Below are 6,000 nucleotides of genomic sequence, written 5' to 3'. Positions count from 1 at the left end.
TAGCATGGGGCCTGGTCTTCCTGTCATGGACTAACTGGGTCATCCGACATTCACCCACAACAACAACAACTTATGCAATGCGGCATATTCGTGAAAACTAATGCAATCATCCTATTGCATAATCATGATGCATGAAACATGATAAATCATTTAATTTAAAAGATTAAGTTTTAGTTCCACTCACCTCTGGCTGACTCTGACAATACCGAAGCAGCTGAACTCACTGCTGGGGTCCTCGGTTCCTCGGGTCCGAACCTACACAGGTAGACTCAAATGAGGGACCAAACATACGTAATTACAACTCTAAACTACTCCCCAAAAACCCCCTAAAACATCCTGAAAACATCACATAAAAACATGCAAGAAATGGCTGAACAGGGCACTTTCGGCGGCAGGTTCGGCGGCCGAAAGTCCCTCCAGAGCCGAAAGTCAGGCAGGTTCGGCGGCACCTTCGGCGGCCGAAACTCCCAGACAGAGACGAAACTCATGCATGTTCGGCGGCACTTTCGGCGGCCGAAACTGCCCGACAAAGACGAAAGTCTCCCTTTCGGGGGCAAGCTTCGGCAGCCGAATGCTGCCTCTACAAAGGGGGTTCGGCGGCCGAAACTCCCTTCGGCGGCCGAACCTGGTTTCTGCCAGAAGGGCAGAAACTTGGTTCACATGAACCCCTTGCTTCCCAAATCCTCAAATCAAGCATATATCTCAACCAAATCATGCATACAAGTTCCTAGGGGCCTCAAAACATCAAATACCCCAACTACAACACTTCAAACATACTCAAACAAGCCACATTGTTCAAAACATCAATATTAACCCATAACTCAACATATAACCTAACATGCATTTCTACCCATAGATCTTGCATAAAACTTATTTAAAACACATAAGGAGCTTAAGATCGGCTCTTACCTCTTGAAGATCGAGAGAGAGACGACCTAAACTTGGAGATCCAAGAAAATGAGCTCCTGAGTTCCCAAAGCTCCAAAACTCGTTTCAAAACTTCAAAACATGCAATGAGAAGTTAAAACTCAAGAAAAATGGTGGGGATTTGGAGGAAGAACACTAGATTTGGAAGAGGAAGGTCGGAAGCTCGCTGTGGCCGAAAATGGGAGAAAGCTCGCCCATTTCGGCTAAGTGCTCCATTTATAGTGGCTGGCCAGGCCACGTTCGGGGGCCGAATGTGCCTCCGCATCCATGCAATGTTCGGCGGCCGAACTTGACTTTCGGCGGCCGAACCTGGGTTTTCCTCCAAGGACTTTTTATGCTAAAACTCATTAAATTTCATACTTAAAACCATTAAAAACATAAAAACATTTCATAAAAACATGATTCTACCCTTCTAGAGGTCTCCAACATCCGAGATTCCACCGGATGGTAGGAATTCCGATACCGGAGTCTAGCCGGGTATTACAATTCCCACCTTCCTTTGACAATACCTACATACTTCTTGCTGTAGATTATGTGTCCAAGTGGATTGAGGCCAAAGCAACAAGGGCTGATGATGCAAAAACAGTGAGTGATTTTGTAAAATCCCACATTTTCTCAAGATTTGGACTACCCAAGGCCATAATCAGTGACCGAGGCACCCATTTTTGCAACAAGGTGGTAGAAACTCTCCTAAAGAAGCACCATGTCATCCATAGAACCTCTACCGCCTATCATCTCAAACAAATGGGCTGGCTGAAGTGTCAAATAGGGAGATCAAGTCAATCTTGGAGAAAACGGTCTGCCCAAATCGCAAGGACTGGAGTGTGCGCCTAAATGATGCCTTATGGGCATATAGAACAGCATATAAAACTCCAATTGGGATGTCTCCATATAGGCTGATTTATGGGAAAGCATGCCATCTACCTGTGGAACTTGAACACAAAGCCTATTGGGCTGTGAAGAGCTGCAATCTTGATGAAAAAGAGGTTGGAGTTCACAGAAAATTGCAAATCCAAGAGCTTGAGGAGATCCGGCGTGATGCATATGAAGCTTCATGGGATTATAAAGCAAGGACCAAAGCCTTCCATGACAAAAACATCTCCAGAAAACACTTCCAGGTTGGTGATAAGGTTTTGCTTTTTGATTCCAGGTTCAAATTATTCCCTGGAAAGCTTCGGTCTAGGTGGATTGGGCCATTCTTGGTTGAGGTCTATCCACATGAAGCTGTTGACATACGGAGCCCACAAACAAGCAAAGTTTTCAAAGTTAATGGGCATCATTTGAAGAGATTCTATGAAGGTTTTACTGTTCATGTTGTGGAGGAGGTTCCTTGGATCCCCCTTCCCAAGACTGCTGAGCAAGACACTGAAGTCCAGCCCAAGACAGAAAATAGGGCGCTACTGGGAGGCAGCCCAGATGTGGTGATTTGCCCAAATCACCGGAGTGATTTGCCCAAATCACTGGGCATATCACCTGACTGTAGAGTAGTATCAAGTGATTGGGGCAGTGATTTGCCCAAATCGACAGGCCACATCGACAGGAACAAAACACGATCAATTAGGCAGTTGTACCAAAGAAGTGATTTGCCCAGGTGATTTGACCAAATTACCGGCCAAATCACCAAATCAAGCACATCATCAGGAAAGGCGTGAACAGTCACGTGAATAGTACCAGCCAAGCAACAACAAGGAAGAAAGTGATCAGGGTAGTGATTTGCCCAAATCACTGCTCAAATCACCCTGTCAAGAATCCAAAGAGCCACATTAAATGATCAGGGCAGTTCACCTACCCAAATCACTTTAAGTATATTTTCTATTTTTTTTTTTACTTTTTACGCAATTTACTGTTTTCATCTCTTCTTCTTCAAGATTTTCTTCTCCAACCACCACTCACCCACCGGCGATCTCAAGACCACCATGGTCCGAATCAAGATGAAGGCCACCGGCGGACCACTCATGTGGAAGAAATTAGGGCTACCGAGACCACCCAGTCCCTCTGACAATGATGACGAAACATGGGACGCACCACCAGTCCACACCAGCACCGAAACGCCACCGGCTACGGGAACAGCATCAGGACGCACCAACTCACCGGCCGTCCAGACATATCGCCGGCAAAAGAAACAGCCAAGGACGCCGACACCATCTCCACCATCCACATCCCCAATAGCCCCGACAGCAAACCCTGCAAGCGAAACGCCACCAGAAGCCACCACTTCTTCCGGCCACGGAAAGAAACGGCCAAGAACGCCGTCACCACCCTCACCGTCACACCCAGAACAAGAAACAGAGACTGCCATTGCCATACATCCCGCAGGACACAAAGAAAGTGATGCGCCCAGTGATTTGACCAGCAATGTGCCAAGCGCTATGCCCAGAAATGTGCCCACTAATGCGCCCAGCAATTTGCCCACTGATACGCCCACTGACTTGCCAACTGATGCGCCCAGCGATATGCCGAGTGATTTGCCCAGCGATCTGCCCAGACCAACATGCCCTGATCACATCACTCAGGCCCTGAAATTCAACAAAATTTCTGAGCAGACCGGGCTGGCCAAAATATCATCTCTTCCATATCATCCAGGTAAGTACATCCATCATGGCACCCTTCGCGCACTGAGACTCCAGAATCAGGTATGCTCCCTCATTTCTGCTGTTGGTTGGGAGAAATTCTTCTTCCTTCGCATGCCCTCATTCCTTGAACTCACACAGGAGTTCTTCACCACATTTTATTTTAACAGACCTGCCATGCACAACCTGCACACACAAAGCACAGTGGGGTTCAGATTATTGGGACAGCGATTTCGCTTGTCCCTGCAGGAATTTAGCAATGCCATGGGCTGTGAATGCCCCCAGTCTACTTGGGACTTCCCTGCTGAGTTCAACCCAAGTTCTGCATACTTGGAGTTAAGTGATAATCCCCCAGACACATACTCACCCACCAGGTCCAAGGACTTATACCTCAGCAACCCCAGCCTGAAATACATCCACAGATTTCTGGCTTACACATTTTCTGGGAGGAAGGATGCTTCTAACATCCTGACCAAAACTGAGTTATATATTCTTTGGTGCATGCACACTCACAGAAAAATCCATCTTGGATATTGGGTTGCCACCCAAATATCCAACATCATACAATACCACAGGCGTCTGATTTTTGGCCCTTTGATCACTGCCAATGCAGTGAATCTCAAATTATTGCACCCAACACATACTGACCTTTCTCCCACCCCCAAAACAACCCCCTTAGACCTACGCACATTAGATGACATGGGGTTGCTTTGCAAAGTGGGGGATATTTTTTCCATTGCACCTGCAGGTCCAGTAACACCACGCCACGAGCGTGTCTTCAGAAGAAAGAAAGCCAACAATACCACCACCCAACAGCCAGCCTCCATCGCTGCCCTAGTAGATGGGACAACACAGGAAACAGGGCAGGAACCAGCACCAGCACAGGAAGCACCCCCAGCAGCCCCCCAGCAGGATGCCCATCAGCCACATGAAGACGAAGCCCCCAACCAGACAATGGAGGCTCATCTCACTAGAATTGAGGACTGAATGCAACGGATGGAGCACCTATTGGACCTGCTGGTAGACCATTTTCTGCCCCAGCACCGTGACAGACAGTGATTTGACCAGTGATTTGCCCAAATCACTGGCCAAACCACCCACAGGCCAGGAAATCCCTTTCCCTTTCCTCATTCATTCTTTATATATATATGCTTATACATTGAGGACAATGTTTGCCATAGGTGTGGGGGTATTGTTAGGTTAATTTTGCATTGATTCCATCATTGATTTGTTTCTTTTTGTTCCTTTTTTTGTTTCTTTTTGCATTATTTTTACCCCTTTTTGCACACACCATAATTTTTTTTCACACTTCTTGCACACACACACAGAATTTTGTCTTAGCTAATTGCTCTACTCAACATAGATAACAAGGCTAAAAGAGCTTTCTTATCTCATGACTCCATTGATTTGCCACCCCTTTAAGCCTAAATTGAATCATTCACAGTATGTTACCTTCACTTAGGGAGTTTTTTCTCTTGAACTGAATCCTTAAATTTGCTATGGTCAAGGGAAATAAAAATATAAATACATGCAAACAAAAAGTTAGTGTAACTCCCTATGAGCTGATTTGCCCAAACTATCATGAAAAACCAGCACAAAGCACAAATCATAAACCTGTTCCAATGGTCTAAGACTATGAACTGAGCCTAATAGCCACTTGGAGAAGTGACTGACTGAGTAACCAGGGGTGTATCACCCATGTACACAATCGCGTAAAAAGGGCAGTGATTTTTTCAAGCAAACAAGTTTCGATGGTCTAGACTATGAACAGAGCAAGTAGCCACTTGGAGAAGTGACTAACTGAGTAACCGGGGGTGTATCACCCATGTACACAATCGCGTAAAAAGGTTAGTGACTTCTTCAGGCAAGGATAAGAATAGGCAAGGATAAGAATAAGTGCTGCTAAAAATAAAAATAAAAATAAAAAGAAAGAGAGAAAAAAAAGGGCAAGTCACTCCTAGGGGTTGCATTAAAACTAACATAAAGGAATAAGCATGATTGAGCCATAAACCTTTCTCTTGACCATGGTAGGTGAAGGGAAACAAGGAAAGGAGAGGATGACCTTGGTGCATGTACTATATACTGTGATACTTCAGTTTAGGAGTCTAGGGGGGGCTGATTAAGTGGTATTTAGGATCAAAAGAAAAGGGGGGCTTGATTAGCTAAGTTATTGTTTGCTTGAGGACAAGCAAAAAGCTAGGTGTGGGGGTATTTGATCAAGCATAATTTAACCATGTTTTTAATATATTATTTACTGCTTATTTACACATTTTTCTAGCTTAAATTGTGTTTTTGTTATGGTTTTTTAGAAAAGGAAGAAATTGAAAAGATGGAGAAAAAGTGCAGAAAATGACAGAAAAGTGATTGGATTAGTGATTTGCCCAAATCACGCTGAAGCAGAAACCTGGAGGCAACAGGAAAAGTGATTGGGTCAGTGATTTGCCCAAATCACTCGCAGAAACTGCCCAGATCACTAGCAGAGATAGCACAGACTTGCAGAAAG

The sequence above is a fragment of the Manihot esculenta genome, chromosome 8 (genome assembly GCF_001659605.2).
Source record: "Manihot esculenta cultivar AM560-2 chromosome 8, M.esculenta_v8, whole genome shotgun sequence".
Taxonomy (NCBI): Eukaryota; Viridiplantae; Streptophyta; class Magnoliopsida; order Malpighiales; family Euphorbiaceae; genus Manihot; species Manihot esculenta.
This window is presented reverse-complemented; position numbering follows the sequence as displayed.